Below are 16352 nucleotides of genomic sequence, written 5' to 3'. Positions count from 1 at the left end.
CCTAAGTTGCATAGTAGCATTGGTGGGCAAGAAGAGAATTAGAAAATAGCCCACTTATATTCAAGAGTTTCCTTCTCTTAATATGCAAAATATATTCCATTACATCCTTTTTTGAGCTACATAGAAATTTGAAGTGATTATCTCCAACTGTATGCACGTCTCTTTTATCTGAAAAGATAATGAAAGATGTTCGTTACTCTTGGAAAGAAACTTAAAAACGTGCTGTCAGTTTTGACGTGAGGAGCTGGTAAGTGAGGTGACCGGAATTTTTTCCGGGTACAACTCTTGCAATGTCGAAACCGTCTGTAAAACTATAGCAGCCTCCCTTCCGTCAACTCCGCGGAGCTTTAAAGCACGCGCGCCCTAAACGAGTGGAGATACGGTATATGTTTCGCGACACTAGGAAGTGTTACGAGTGTAAGTGGTCATAACTCGTGTGTACAGCACCCATTTCGGGGACAGCTAGGCCCCGATGACAGCTGTGCTTCGTACATAAAGGGAGCGTTACAGACGCGCTCACGAGTGTGGAAGCTATAGGGCCAGGCGTCTTTTTCCCGTGCAGCCATGGATCATCGTTCTTCTCGTAGCCGCGTTTCTCTGAATTTTACATGTTACTCGCTGCGAGCATCGCCGTAGACGTCGCGCTGCGTGACATGCGCCCTCGTCGCGTGGGCCGTGCGACGTGCCAAAATGTGACTCACGACCTTTGGAGGAAGAAATTGGCTTGAGCTTTCTCCAGTAGTTTTTTTTTCGACCTTTAAAACCAAAGTGCCTATCGTTTTACTACACTGGTATTTCGCGTACATCGCATTGGTAGCAGGAAATAAAAAAAAAGCACGAGAGCGGACTGCCATGGCTTTTTAGTGAGGAACTTCTCGAGAAAAATAACAAGCAATTGACTTCATATGGTAATGGGGATGGACTCATGGGTGAAGTTATGTGATTGGTGCTCTACTTTAAGGGTACCTTGTTCTTTTAGTCTATTTTTGGGGACTCACTACCTAGGTCTGTTTACCTTCCTTTAATACAAAAAAGTACGTATGTGAATACAATCGCTTCTAACTTAATAGAAAATACTACTTGTATCCAATTCAAGCCTTTCTTAGGATGGTCTAACCAGTAGAACATGCTGCAAGTGAGCACCGTTACCAGAAGCCACCAGAAAGTGTGTTTAGGCCGGTTTTCGGACGAAGACGTGGGAAGCAGCGTCTTGTCTATAGAATCGAGCAGTATGTATACGAGCAGAAATTACTGACCATGCCTCGTAAATTCAGAATTTTCACTCAAGTGAACTAGCGGGCGAAAAGCAAAACTAGCATTTGTGATATCAGTACAACATCCAATTACTTGAGCTGCCTAAAATGCATGTGTAATATTTTTATTGTTTATTTTTAGTTTACAGAAATATTGCAACTGAATATGAGGAGAAAAAAGAAACATTTTATAATTATGAAGACATCGGTGGTGTGGGTTCCACGCATTTAGGAAGTAATATCGCAGGTATTATGAAGAATAATGAATGATTCATTGTAAAAGCATGGCTGCGTGGACTTGAAACTTCTTCATGTGTAAATGAGCAGTGCATTGTTCACACAATGGGGTCATCGCGGCGTTTTGTATGGCAAAGCAGTACTTTCCAAAACGATAGAACTGAGAAGGAGTGTAAATTATCTTTCTCCCTAGGATACACCCGAATATATGCCTTCTGATGCGGATGCTATTCTAAACATTGTGCGCCAATGGTTAGGCGACTGTGCTGCTATGAAATCTTAAATTTTAAGCTAGGAATTTAATTATTACTTGTCAAGTGCCTTCCACAGAATTATGCAGCATGTGCTTAACAAGGTAAACAAACTTTTACAATATTCAACACAAGTGCCTTTTCCAAACCGCAGTGCTCTCTTGCAGACGTAGCCTGCTTTACAGGAAAAACAAAGCTTTGGCAGTGGCCAACACAAACGCTTCTCGGCACAACAGCTCTGTCTACAGACAACGCATGCACTGCAGGCAGGTTAACAAAATATCATTTAATAGCCATATGTACTTTATCACGCAAGAGCGCAGTCATCGAGGACAAGCATGCTTTATTGACAAGTTAACAACACTTTCAGTAGCACGGGCTCTGTCCATTTTTTCACAATGCGGCATTGTCGTACATATAATTTTGGGTTATGCGCTCCCATCTCTGCATAACTGATATTTTTATTGTATATTTTAGGTATGTGTATTCTGTATAATGTACCACACGCATATGATTGTGCTGTGGAGTGAAGGCTTTTATGGTGCTGCAAACCTAGTCAGGAAGTGTTTCTTGTAACGTCACTATACCACAAGCATCATAAAAATCTTTATTGTTGCACAAAAAAAGCAAATCACGCTTTACTCAAATTTTCATCAAATTTATCCGGGGTCAAACTAAACGTTCCCATCAATAGCACGTGCTGCAAAAAGAATTGGGACGCGTTATTCGAAGATGGCGGGTTCCCTGCTCATGGCAAGTTATTTTTTCGTCACCTTTTATTTCTTCAATGTAGATTACAATCATACATATAATAACATCCCCCATACTTTCTACTGGCACCATTGTTTGTTAGTAATCAATAATATTGTACCTAACAAAGAAAACAAGCCCTTCACTTTACGCTTTCCCTCATTTAGCAAACCTACGTCATTTTGAGCGTATCTGCCTTGTCACCTACGTCCACCACTCGTTCCTGTGGTAGCCTTCTTACCTTCGTTTTAACCAAGATGCGAAAACATTAGAGGGTTCGATGAATATCACTGCTTCGTCATGAACCGAATATATGTCAAACGTTTATCCTGTATATCGCCAAACCTTTCCCCTTACAAGTGGGACACTTATCCGTATGCAATGTGCTACGAAAAGAAGGTATGCGCCACATGTGATTGACAGTCTAAAGACCTACCCAGGGTCGCAAGAACAGACATTAGTAACATACAAGCAAGTTCATTAGGCAAAACCCGCTGTGAACGCGTTCACCCAAACAATTGAAATGATAAAAATAAAAATATCACCAGAAACGAATCCTTAGCATTCTGCGAGGCAGTCAGGTACTTTATCATGGATCCACGACCGGGTTTGAAAATGCCATGGAAAAATGCCCTGTTCATGTGTAATTTCGCTTCAACGTCAATAGTGCATGTATAGTGCTGGTTATCTAATTTTATATAAACACAATAAACATTGCTTATACCCTTCTGTAATACACGCAGCATGTAGGGTTAACACCAATTGTGGTTCCAGTGTCAGTGCTACTTTTTAGCAGTCACATAAACTTTACATCCTTGTGATTCACCAATGTATATCCAAGTATTGCTCGACCCCGCAGAAATACGCTAACGAGGGTTACGTATGATATTCACACTATCACACTATTAAGTTAACTTCGTTTCAACCATACTGACATCTGCACTCTAACTTGACTGTTGACGTTACGTCAAGCTAGGCACTTACCTTTGACCCTTTAACTTATCTAAACGCGAGCATAGTCTGGGTGCCCGGTAAGTCTGCAATGTGTACTCTACTGCCAAATTATGTCGAGTCAATTCGTAACACAACGCACAAAACGAAAAACCAAAAAATGCAAACTATAAACGGACGGCTTTGCGTGAAATCGATTTGGACAAGCCCTGAATGTGCCAATTTTTTTACACAACAACTCTGCTTCACAAATAACGAACGTCCTACAGGCAGTTAGCAAATACCTTTCGTTCAGTCAAAAGGATTGGTTTTTTATATAATGTATTGTCTTACAGATAATGAAAAGGAATTTCGGGAGTCCAAACCTGCTTCATAAATGTTTCGCAGGTAAAGCTGGCTAGCTAACGCATCTTTTGGGGTAGCCAACACAACCGCTTTTTCACATAATACCTCGATTCCTTCTCCTTCATTAACTAAAGTGATCTTAGGCGTACTGAAAATGCAAGAGATTATTTTCCCATTGATTGCTTCATGGAAGCACACTTGTGCACAAATGCAGACAACAGTAGTTCATCCTTCGTTCTTAAATGGTCACTAAAATTAAATAACAATTTACGACGGAGTGAAAACTCAATGTATGACAACATGTAAAACGACAATATTAACATTAACAGTGCCCTACTTACCGAGAAATTAAGGTAAATGCACAAGAGCGTACGCGCCGCAGTAGGACATTCTTAAAACGATCCTGATGACGCCACCCAGACCGCCTACAATTAATCACTAGAAATCAATATAGCTGCACTAAATAAAGAATTCTCCGTGCATCAAGAGACACAATAAAATGCTGTTTGTTCGTTTCAGCTTAATTCATAGAAAGAAAAAACACCGCTCGTTATAGTGGGGAATGGCGCGAGTGATTCAAAAATTCAATTTTTGTGTTGTGAAGCTGGACAGGTGGTGTCATCTGGCGGGGCACAATTGAACCAAAAAACATCTGCGATCTCGGAGCATGACGGGAAATCGATCAGTGGCCGTTGTTGCTGCTGTGGCTCCCACTACTTTTGGTCTGCTGTTACTAGCGCAGTAGAGCCGGGCAACGTTGTGCACGGCAACAGTGACGTGAGTCAGTTCAGTCGGTCTGCTTGTTGAGCCGGGTAATTTGAAGCGCACTAATCCGATGGGGACCACTTACACGTGGTTTTATTTCAAAATCGCGCGTTTCTTGGCCCAAAAGTAACACTACGTTGTTTCTAGACCGCTATTTAAACAATCAACGTCCACTAAATAGTTGCCCTTAGTGTCCTTTTAAAGTAAAAGCAGCAACAGCCTATTGAGAAAAAAAAAACTGGCATTTCATTCGGAAGAATGGCGCTTCAGTTCCTGTATTCGCTAAAATGCTTCGGAACATGTGCATTTGCGCAAGCGAGTGTGGAGAGAAAATGAACAGCTGCTCGCAAGTCGCATGTTTCGTGAGGACCAGGGGCATCATCATCAAGAGGCATTTTCCTTAGTCTAGTGAGCCTTTGTATTTTGCATGCACAATATTTATACAGGCTTTTGGTTGCACTTCAGTTCACTTTAGTAATAGCTACGAAAAAAATTTGCGGGAGGCTAATACTTCTGAAGAAAAATATTCACAACGAATGTTGTCGAACATGCCCACCCCACAAAGAGGGTAATTTGTTCATTGCATTGAGCGCTTTCTCCTGAAACGGTGCTGTTTCATTGCACCGAGTGCCATTGATTTCGGTAGTTATTTACTTATTTGCGTCAGCGTTGTGCTACCCTACCTCGAAACAAAATAGCCGCCAATGTTGTTACAAGACTAGTGTCCAAGCGTAATAAATGAATGACACAATCAGATTCGACACCATATTTTTTACTTTGTACTCTTTACTACCAGTAAAACCCGCATTATATTACGATCAAGAATCATATCTATGCATCGTATGCCGGCACCGGCACATTGGTCATTCAAACCATCTGTCACGCTGCGATACAGACGTCTCATAGTGCTTTTTCTTCGAGAATGTATCAGAGAGTTTCATCGTACGAAACGCGAAAGACACCTTCCAGGAGAGCAAGCAATGTCTAAATCGATTTCGCCTCATGTATGAGTCACACGAAGGAGGTGACCGCAAATACGGGCCCGCTCCCTCGGAATCCAGAGTGAAAGCGTCAGACGTGTTTCTGAGTGGGTGCTACTGTCGCCTGCTTTACTGTTCGTGAAGGCCTGCCTGCCCTCGAACTAAACGCAGCAAAACATTGAAGCGAGAAGGACGCAACCACGAAAATAGCTAGCTTCGATCTATCATACTATATTTATGATATGTGATATTTTCGTTACTGTATGATCTATGAATCTGGTGTTTGCTGCTGTATTTACTTGCCTGCGGATCCGTTGCGCTGGATTGAGCACGGTTGACTGGCAGCAGGAGTACCGATATCACTATGCAAGTGGTGCTATACATCATGCCATCAGATAAATGAATCGAGAATGCTTGTAAATGTTAAGGTTTATCTAATTTCGTTTTGCTGTACCCAAAACAGGTTAACCAACAAAATAATGGTTGACTTACTCATATAATTGTGGTTGTAACAGTGTTCAAGTGAGATCAAAAGACAATTTAGGCAAATTGATAAGATCTGTGATTGTTCATTTTGCGATGTTATAGTGCCGGTGCACAAGGTGAACACTGCTTCATTTTGCTGTGCTTTGTTGACAGCACTCTGTACACCACTGATTTCTCATTTTGATGAATCGGTAGGCACTTGCTGTTGTCGGGTGGTCGGCAATCAAATGGTAATCACAGCTGAGATGAAAGTTATTGTCAGAAACCTGCCTTGTCGCATCCTTGCATCTATTCATTGTGTTTCTATCTCTACACAGTGGTGAGCTTCTGATTTTTGTAGGCTTTTGTGAATTTTTCTTACACCGAAGGTAAAAACACGCGTACCTGGTTAATAAAAAAAATTGGCAGATCCCACGTAGAGTGGATATCTATGATATGCTAAGCACGAATGAGAAATGGTGCTATGCCACCTTAAAATCAGCCCAACGTTACGAGGTGGAGGTAAATGATGCCGTACACGACTTCCGTGTCCTGATTACCATGTTCGTATGTGTCATTTAGCTTCGTCTTCTCTTCACGTCACGTGTCACCAAATTTGGTATATGTGGAGCTAGCGAAACGGCTGCTAGCACGCTATGAGCATGGTATGTTGTGACGTTCTTACATAAGACGCGTGCCAGGATTATCATTGTAGCACCAGCTATATATTTCATCATCCATTGAAGTCACGTACCACCAAGTTTGGGATATGTCGAGCTAGCGAAACTGCCGCGAGCTCATCATGAAGGGCTCAATATACTATAATGTAGCTTTGACACGCACGCACGCTCGGCGCAGCGACGCTACGTTAGCAAAACGCGAGCACTCTATAGTCTGACGCCAGGCGCGACCAGCATCCGTCGGCGCGGCCCGACGGCCACCAGCGCGAAATACGACTTGCTGCATTTCGCACCGATGCGTTACCAAGACAACACTGCGTCACCCTCTTTTTGTGACGGAGGAACGCCGGACGTGCTGAAACGCGCATGCGTCAGAGCAACGCGGCGCGGCGAGCACCTCCGAGTATATGATAGGACCAGCGCCAGGCACGGCAACGCCGGCGTGACACGACGAAATGAACGCCTGACACGCACCACGTCACGTCGAAACGTATTGGCACCTTCACTGTGGCATGTTGTCCAGTTCTAACATGACACGTACCTCATGATTATCATGTTTGCACCAGTAGCATACCTTCGTCCTCCATTGGCGTCACGTCATACTCAATTTGGCATATGTGAAGCCAGTGAAAGAGCCGCGAGCGCGTCATGAGCGTGGCGTGTAGTCATGTTGATATATGACACGCATCTCATGATTATCATGTTTGCACCAGTCACAGAACTTCGTCACCCATTTTCATACTGTAGTACCAAATTTGGTGTATGTGACGATAGCGACACTGCCGTGAGTGATCATGACCGTGGTATGTAGTCATGCTATTAAATGACACGCATGTCATGAATTTCATGCTAGGGTCTGTTGCTTGTGTTAGCCATGCAATTATGCCATACCATACCAATTTTGCAACATGTATAAGAACGAAACCACCGCTAGAGCTGCAGGACCATGAAATGTAATTCATGACATTGAAGACATATATGTCATGTTTTTAATGTTATGACTAGTCAAATATGTTCTTCATACAGTCATGTTATGCCATACCATGTTTGGTATCGATACCATTATCGAAATGGCGAGGAGAGCTAGAAGTCGTGGGCGGATAGATAGATAGATAGATAGATAGATAGATGATAGATAGATAGATAGATAGATAGATAGATAGATAGATAGATAGATCGATAGATAGATAGATAGATAGATAGATAGATAGATAGATAGATATATAGATAGATAGATACCCTCAAAGTAACCGAAGTTTGCTAAGAAACGCTTCGCATTTAAAAATTATGTCAAGCTTGTACACAGGTGTACCATGCGTTAATGTCGCCGAGTAATCTGAGTTTGATATTAAAAGAACTAGAAACATTCACTTTCTTGTGCATTGAACAATGTGCGGAAGTAACAAAGTAGAAAGGTTACTACTAAATATTTCTGGGATAAAATATGCACGTGCAAATAGTTTTTGCAAGCGTTCCAGAAATACAATCCGTGCATGAAATGTTTGTCGAGAAGATGCTGCACGTTAACAGCCATGCGATCGCATGCGTGTCGTTTGCGTCACAGTGGAGCCCATTTTATGTCGAACAAAGCTTTCCTGCATTGAAAAGTGTTACATTTTGTATCTTAACACGACAAGTTTGGGGAAGCTAAGTCCTCCGCCAGCTTTTAAATACTAAACTTTTTTCCTGATATGAGCCCAGTTTTGCTTGAGCAGGACAGGAGGAACTCTCTATGTTGGCGTCTGTGCAAAAGTGTGCCTTTATTCAATACCGTGTTAATCAATGCTAATTTGCAGCGGCAATGCATAATTACTCAATACAATATCTTGTCAAATTGAGAAGTCGCACACGATCACAGTATTCACACAATCTTCAGACACACATCTTGTGCTGTCTTGCACAAAGGGCTCATTCGACGGGTCTTCTTCACACCTGAACATAAAAAGGGCGCGCTTGCTTGCTGGGTAATTCGGGCTCTGGCTGCTTCTGTTAGCAAACCGTGTCAAAATTGGTGTCCTCAGCTATTTCAGTGCTGCTTGCATTTCATGAAACTGAAGTTAATCATCACAGTTACGCCATAGTAAAGAGCACCTGCAGATGGACCCGCCTATTACATATAGACAGCGGCACTTTTTACTCTGTACCCGTTTATAGGTGAAGTTATTGTTCCTTTTATAGGTGTGTTTATTATCACTAGCCTATAACTGTTAGAGATTTTTTTTCACTTCTGTTGACGTTACGTTTGCATTTCCCATCGGCTTCGATAAAATTAGTCCACAAGTGATGGTTCATTGGGATTGGAACCGAAGCTGTAGGGATCCCAACAGCTTCGGTGCCCTCTTAGTCGCCTTATTATAATCTCAGGCCGTGTGGCGTGGCTGTGCCGCAGTTAAGTTAGAAGCCAAATACAGAACGTGGGCAGAGGTCTTGCAGAGGCCACCAATCGCAGAGGCCGTGTACAAATACCTATGGTCAGCCCGTATACTACGCCAGGTACTGAAGCACTTGCACCAGTGCACAAGCAAACCGTCAGTTTTTTAGCCCCACTGATACATCATTTTTTTTTAAATACTGACAGATCATCGACCATTGTTTTCATTAAACTAACTCTTGAATTTCATACGCATTCATTGCGAGTCCTAATCTGAACAATTATGTTATTTACTAAAGTGCTAAAAACGTTACCTTCTTGCGTACTGGACTTTCTCGCTTCTGACCTCTAAATAGGTGAAGTAATTTTATTGAGATATTCCACATGTATGTTCAGGCTATCAAAGCACATTCCAGGTAATAATTTCGCACAGGCTTACGCTGATCCTAATCCCAGCAGAATCCTGACTCTCATTGTCGAAAGTATCGGAACATTCGACTAAGCAGTTGTTTCTCTTGGCACTTGAAATCTCTCCCAATAATTTTGCTCCATACTATAGCAAAATTCCTAATGCTAGGTTTTTGTTTTCTTTTTTTTGCAAACTTTCTCACTTGTTCGCTTGAATAAGATGAGCGAGAAACTCCATCAAGTATACGTAATGTCATTTGCCACGTTTTTCTTGCACACGTAAATGTCTCTTTTACGTTTCACAAATTCTTGATATTCTTTGACGGTCATTCTCAATTTTGTATGCATGAACGACGTGACGTCAGATGCACGCACCGCAAAGATGGTAACATTAAATTTTACTTTATTTAGCTGCAAGCGACACCTGATATTGAAGCCTCTTTCAGCATGGTCTTAGATGGTTTTTAAAAATGAGCGGTCTTTGACGTAGCGCGAGCATGATTTTATTACTAGATTTTACGTTGAACACGGCCCATCTCCGTGCTTTATGCTTTGCCAGACTGGAGAATCAATATCTTGTTTTTTCTTATTATTAGTAAAGTCGCCATGGTAGAAAAAAAATGAATCAGTGCCTTACGAATTGGTCCATCATCAAAAAATAGCATTTTTTTTAAATGTTCAAGTAGTCTCAAATATCTCCAGTTTTGAATGATTTTTTTTTTCGCAAGTAACTTCAGGCGTTCCTAACTTTCAGCCACTGCTTGTGCTCAATTAACTAACACGTTGAGAAGCTCTACTATTCAGAAGTTGTACCTACTTAGTTACCTCAGGCGGCGTGCCTTTTTTTGTTTTTATTGCTTTACTTCAATGAGTGGCCTTTGCAATTATGTTACCAGCATACTTCTTCACTTTTAATTGTTTTACTTTTTATTATGAAGAAGCTTTGATAGACAAGTAAAAATAATTAAAGGCACTTCCAGGCTGACTATGATGCTATTCTTACGTGTACATGTATAAGTAAAAAGAGAAATTTTAAAAAGAAGTTGTGCTCTTGTAAGTTATGCAGACCGGAAAGGCACATGCTGTAAATGTGCCTACATTTTTGAAATACCTTTTTATTTATTATCATGCTCAGGCAGGTATTCAGTTCTTGTTTTGTACGAGTAGAACCACAGCTGATGCAAAACTTAAAATTAAAGTTATCTCCCAAGTTAGTTTTCCTACAGCACTTTCGCTACAGTTATGATGATTGCACATAATTTCTGAACAACTTGCTTTGATATTAGGGGATAAAAAGTGAATGAGTTTTCCGCACATTCTTCACAATCCTTCATCAATTATTTTTTTTTACTGTCGCGCAGCTAGTAGCAAAGTCACCTGGTTTTAAAAAGTTTGTCTTTTACGGTACAAATATCTCCACCTAAGCAGAAAAAAAATCGACGTCGTGTGTGCCACGAGAACGCTCGGATCAATGCCACTTCCATAGAAATACGCAATCTATTGTGAGTCTCAATGCAAATATAAGCTAGAAACTTTCGAGAACACATCTCACACAAGTAAATAATTGTGCACTGCGCAGAGCTAAGGAAAGTACAGCACAAAAAACCAAAACAAATTGAACGTAAACTATTCGTTGATTCATTTCAAATAGTGCATTGCCACCTAAAGAATCACAACATCCAGGTATGTGCCTGATTAATAAGTGCGTGAAATTAGACTGTTGGCAGCTTGCGTTTTGTCTGTACTTTGCATCTGGTAACTTGTGAGATCAGCAGGTGGACCAAAGAAAATGTCTTAGAGAAGCTTTTGGCTGAAGTTTGCATACGAGAAATTGTATTTGCCTTTCAGGGTCCCTCGCCTTGGACAATTAGAGGTCCTGTTATCAAAACGTCAGTCAAAGCCTTGTGTGAGGCACTTATCGTGTTCATTCTGCTTTTCCCACAACGTGTTACCATTTAGCTGCTTCCACTTTGATATTTCCGTCTTTCATGCGTGTGTTTCGTGTGCATTATGTGAACTGTGTCTGTTTGTATATCTACATGCACACACACTGGCGCGCGTGCCAAAGCAAAGTTGCCCACGTACACACACGAAAGTTTCTTAGCTCATAAGTTTTAAGCCGGTGCTGAAGCTGCATGAATCACCAGCAATTTGTAACAGCAACTGATAAAAAAATTAAAAATGCTTCCACAGTCTTATGCGGAGACTAAACTCGTCTATAAAGATAGTGGTTATAGCCGGGTAGGTCTTACAATGACAAAATGAGCAAGATTTTGACGTTCTTCCAAAGAAATGCTCTTTGTGCGAAATGGCGGTATAACGGGACTAAAAAAAAACAAGAACTATGCACATATACTTATCTTGTGAAAATATAGCTGACGGCAGAAAAGTAACATCGTTCCGGCTCCATTAAGGAAACATTCTCTCGCGCGCTTCTTAAAAAATGCTGACGTCTTGCCGTCGTTCAACTCCCGTTCCGGCGTGAGGATCAGTGGAACGTCGACGAGGTACTTTTGTGTGACTACACGTCGAAATCCTAATGAAGCAGTGCGAAACTGCGTGCTGTGCTTAACCACAATTGTGAATGAGACTGAAAGTGTTTGGAATGTGGTTGTGAGTGCTCGCTTTCAAAGGAACAGGGGGCTGTTGGAACGGGGTTGTTGTGAGCCAAAAGATGGAGATCAAGAATGTTTTGCCTAGACTTGTAAGATGCCTGCGTATAAGACGAAGCTGGGCTGGTTCCTCGGAGAAAATATTGGAGAAACACACGTCTTTTGGTGTAAACCAAAGGGCGTTGTGATTTCGTGCATTTTTAGGTAACAGTTGTTTTTGCTTGCGTTGTGGTGTACTTGATCCAGTTGATTAATTGCGACTGTCCTCTCAATCTTCTCTGTTATTCGCCAGAAATTTGCTGCTCCAGAAAAAAACCCTTGGGGACTATAGCGTCACTTACTAAACTAAAAATTAAAGTAGTTTTCGCTTCACAAAGGATATTTTTGAATCTATGAAAAAACAGCGCGACAGTACAGCTACCGCAGCAGTCATACACGCCACGCAAAACAGAAAAAAGAGAGACAGAAAAGAAGGCACTCCAAGTTTCATACAACATGCAGCTGTGCCATACAGCGCATGTGAGTTAAAAACAAACACATTGTTTATGTTGCTTCAAGAAGCAGAAACTTCGTTCGTTTGAGGCCAGGTAACAGTAATCCTTGCAAGTTTTCAAGAACAGGTAATCGTGTACCATGTTGCGGAGGCCAGTATCAAAAAACTGAGCTTGGACACAAACACAACTTCAAGATTTGAACTCAGTCGATCCTAGCAACTGTCTGTTACTTTAGGTGCAGCTCATAAGCTGCGGTAATAAACAGAAAGACACAAGGCTGGCGTGGAAGGCCAGCAGAGACACAGCAAAAGTTAGAACAGCAGCCCTTCAGAGCCTTTCTAAACACTCATACGGCAACTGCTGCTAGCATACTTGCTTGATGCCCACTACGGCCTTAAGAATAAAAATTTTGGTGTAGGGGGCCGGCAATCGCTACGCTAATTTTTGTCGTTCTTCTGAGAAGCGTGGTATCCGCTAAACTATTGCGAGGAATTTTGTGCCAATTCTTCATGCAGTGGCTGACAACAATGAAAAACAATGCCTGAAGTCGGTATGCGCCGCAGTCAATAGTTTCATGAAAACAAGCTTTTATATAGGATTGGAGCATTGGACAACACAATCATTACGCTATTTGCATTAATCGACGACTGGTTGTTCTTTCACTGTTTTAAAACGCTTTATAAATTGTTTTAATGCGATTGCTTTTCCGACATCAAAGATGCCTAAGGCAAGTTTGCCAACAAGTCCCAAGCACAGGTAGAGAGTTAACGGACATAGGCCAATTTTGTTATGTAATATTGACAACAAAATAATTGCAAAATCACTGGCCAATTGGCTACAAACTGTTATCTCTAAATTTGTAGGTAACCACCAAACATGTTCAGTTCGAGGTCACTTTATGCAGACAAACATACATATAGCACGTTCAGTCCTTGAGTGTATTGATGTTAGCATGCACCTAGTAGCCCTCCTACAGGTAGACCTTGCTAAAGCATTTGATAAGGTACAGCATGCTTTTTTTTTGTTCTGGCTACTAAGACACCTGCAGTTGGGCTATGTATTGTACAATAGTATTTCACTCTGTTATAAGAGGTGCACAACAAATATAATTGTACAACGGACTCTTTCCAATACAATAGAGTTGAATTCATCTGTATGTCAGGGATGTCCGCCCTCGCCTTTGCTCTTTGCATTTTGTCTAGAAGCATTATGTTTGAGTGTGCTTCTAAATTCTAGCATAAGAGGATACCGATATGACTCCGAGGAAGTTAGACTTCTCGCTTATGCAGATTATATTGCCTTCTTTTACGTTCATTAACCAAGCGTCCAAAAAGCAGTCAACACTACTTTACGTTTCTGTGAAGTCGCATGTGCCGGCGTTAATTTCGAAAAAAGTAGAGGATTCTGGCTAGGCTGTGGGCCCAAACTCCTTCGGTCTTCTCACATATCCATTGAAATGCGACTCCTATGAGGTATCTTGGTGCGACTCTTGATAACTATTATAACAGCGGACCACACCGGACTGCTGCAATTACTACAATCCGCCGAAAGGTGGCAACATCGAACGTACGAGAGCTTTCAATTTTTTTTTTGCCAGAGTGAAAGCGTGTAACATATTTCTTGCATTGATGCTTATTTATGTCCGGAAGGTGTAGCACTGCTCTCGTGTGTACATTCAAGCCTTTCATGGGATATTTGCCTGCCTTATTTGGAGCTCTTTTAGAGAGACCATGAGAAGGGACAACCTTTTTTTTCCGCTTGAAAAGGGTGGCATCGGCCAGGTGGATTTGTTTGTGTGACAGCTGGTGTCGCATTTTTTTTCTACCTCAACGATGTGTAGCACTCCTTTATTTTAGTGGTCTTTCGAAACCGTCTGTATTAACATTTTCTTTATGTCGCAACAGGCCAAGGAATCGCTATTGTGGGGATTTGTAAAAGAAATTGTTAATGTTGGAATTTTTTGAAAGCAAGGTTTAGTTTGGAGTATTTCTGTAGTATTGACAGAACAAAATTGACCACTGCGCTTGTCAATAACCTTTTCCCCGACCCCGTTTATTGCATTCCGTCTTCGCTTTTGTCTGGTCACGATTTATTATTTCCCGTACGTACGTAGAACGTGTATATCGCCCTCCGCGAAAACATTTTTCTTTAAACTGCACATTTCCACTCTACCAGTGAAAACGTGGCTGAATGAAAAATCAATATTCGTAGCTTGGACAGTGAATTGTAGACTCTGTAACCAACCCGAGATGATAGAGCATTGTTTCATTCATTGTCGTGATGCATTTTATTTTTGATACATTCTAAAAAGAAACACCAGAAAAGAACTTCCAATCACACTTCATGGTACTAGGTTCCTGCCTTTCAATGAGAGCCAGACCGACAATACTCCATATGATTTGTTTATGTTGTTGGGACTGCATTCACTATGGAAAAGTCACATGACCGATAGACACGCCAAGCCACCGCGGTCGACGAGATCTGTCTTCCGAGAAGCAGCTGCTCAAGTGCGCAGTGTTGTTGGGACTTTTAACTCCGTTCCGCGGTGGCTTCCCCTTCTGGATGCTTGTGCATGTTTACCTGACTTCTGATGAAGTATGCTGTGCATAGCTCACAACTACAAATGAAGATTTCATGCATTAAAGAAACAAAAGACCGGCTGGCTCAGTGGCCGATTACCGGGCTGGCACCCAGCGGACCCGGGTACGAGCCTTGCTGCGTTATTGGTGCTAGGTGTTTTTGCTAATTTCGCGCGATGTGGTTACGTACGCTGGGGGTGGCGGACAATTAAATACTGTGCTGCGTGAAACTCGAGTTGTAATCTCATAAAAACTTTCGCTGTAAAATTACATTACTTAGGCATGCAATAGCTCCGCATGTGAATCCAACTGCGTTAGGACAAGTTTTTGGCAGAAAAAGAAGAAAGTTGTGACAAAATAACCTAAAAAATGAAACTATTAAACAGGGGTGTTTTATCTATTGTCGAGTCATTGAATCTTTGAGTCTCGCCTGATATGGTGTGACGTTTCAAATTTCGGACGCCTACGCAAAGTAAGCTGACGCACTTCCTGGAATCGTTTATCGGTGTCATATTCTGAGTGTTCTTTTCCTTTATATATACGTTTCATTGAGTCTTTCATCGCATACCTCAAATCCCAGATGTTTAACTGTGGTGTAAAGAACTTTTCACTCCAGCAGGCCATGCATGAGAAATCGGCGTTCCTTTATGCTTCGGAAACAAACTTATCCTTCACGCAGTGACTCCGGGCACTTTGTCTTGGTTGGTAAGTCACGGCAGGCAAAAACATCTTTATTAACGCTGTACAATAGCTCCCATTCACATCAACTGCTATTATTTTTTCAGCGCTACTTTTCTCCTTGACGAATAGCCTTGCTTAGTTTTTTTTATGTCCAACAAGCACATTTATATACATGCTTGAGGCACGTGGACGACACTAGAAAGAAGCATCATAAGGCTATAATGTTCGTTGCATGCATGTCTGGAAACTCTGGGAAAAAAGACTGAGTACACTCGTTAGAGAGTAGTTTTATACGGTAAAATCTTAAAAAGCAGTGAAAGCAGCCCTCTATGGTGGCAAGTATGTTGTACAGCCACAATATTAAGCAGTGTTTGGTGCACTCTTAGCTGTTATATAAGCAGAACAATACTTCTTGAGTGAGTGTTACAGTAAACAAAAAAACTCTATTGAGTCATGTTTATGATATAAAGAGAACAGATTGCTGTATTTTTTAGTGATTTGAAACCTATGAAAGCATCACTGTATTCTAT

At 41.5% G+C, this 16352-nt stretch overlaps 1 pseudogene; it reads left to right on the top strand.

The window, feature by feature from the left end:
* The window catches only part of LOC142766057 (uncharacterized), a 148834-nt pseudogene extending 133681 nt beyond the window's left edge, over positions 1-15153 (top strand).
* Positions 15154-16352: the final 1199 nt, after the last annotated feature.

The sequence above is a fragment of the Rhipicephalus microplus genome, chromosome 6 (genome assembly GCF_043290135.1).
Source record: "Rhipicephalus microplus isolate Deutch F79 chromosome 6, USDA_Rmic, whole genome shotgun sequence".
NCBI lineage: Eukaryota > Metazoa > Arthropoda > Arachnida > Ixodida > Ixodidae > Rhipicephalus > Rhipicephalus microplus.
The sequence above is the reverse complement of the archived record's forward strand: the minus strand, read 5'-3'. Positions and strand labels throughout refer to the sequence as shown.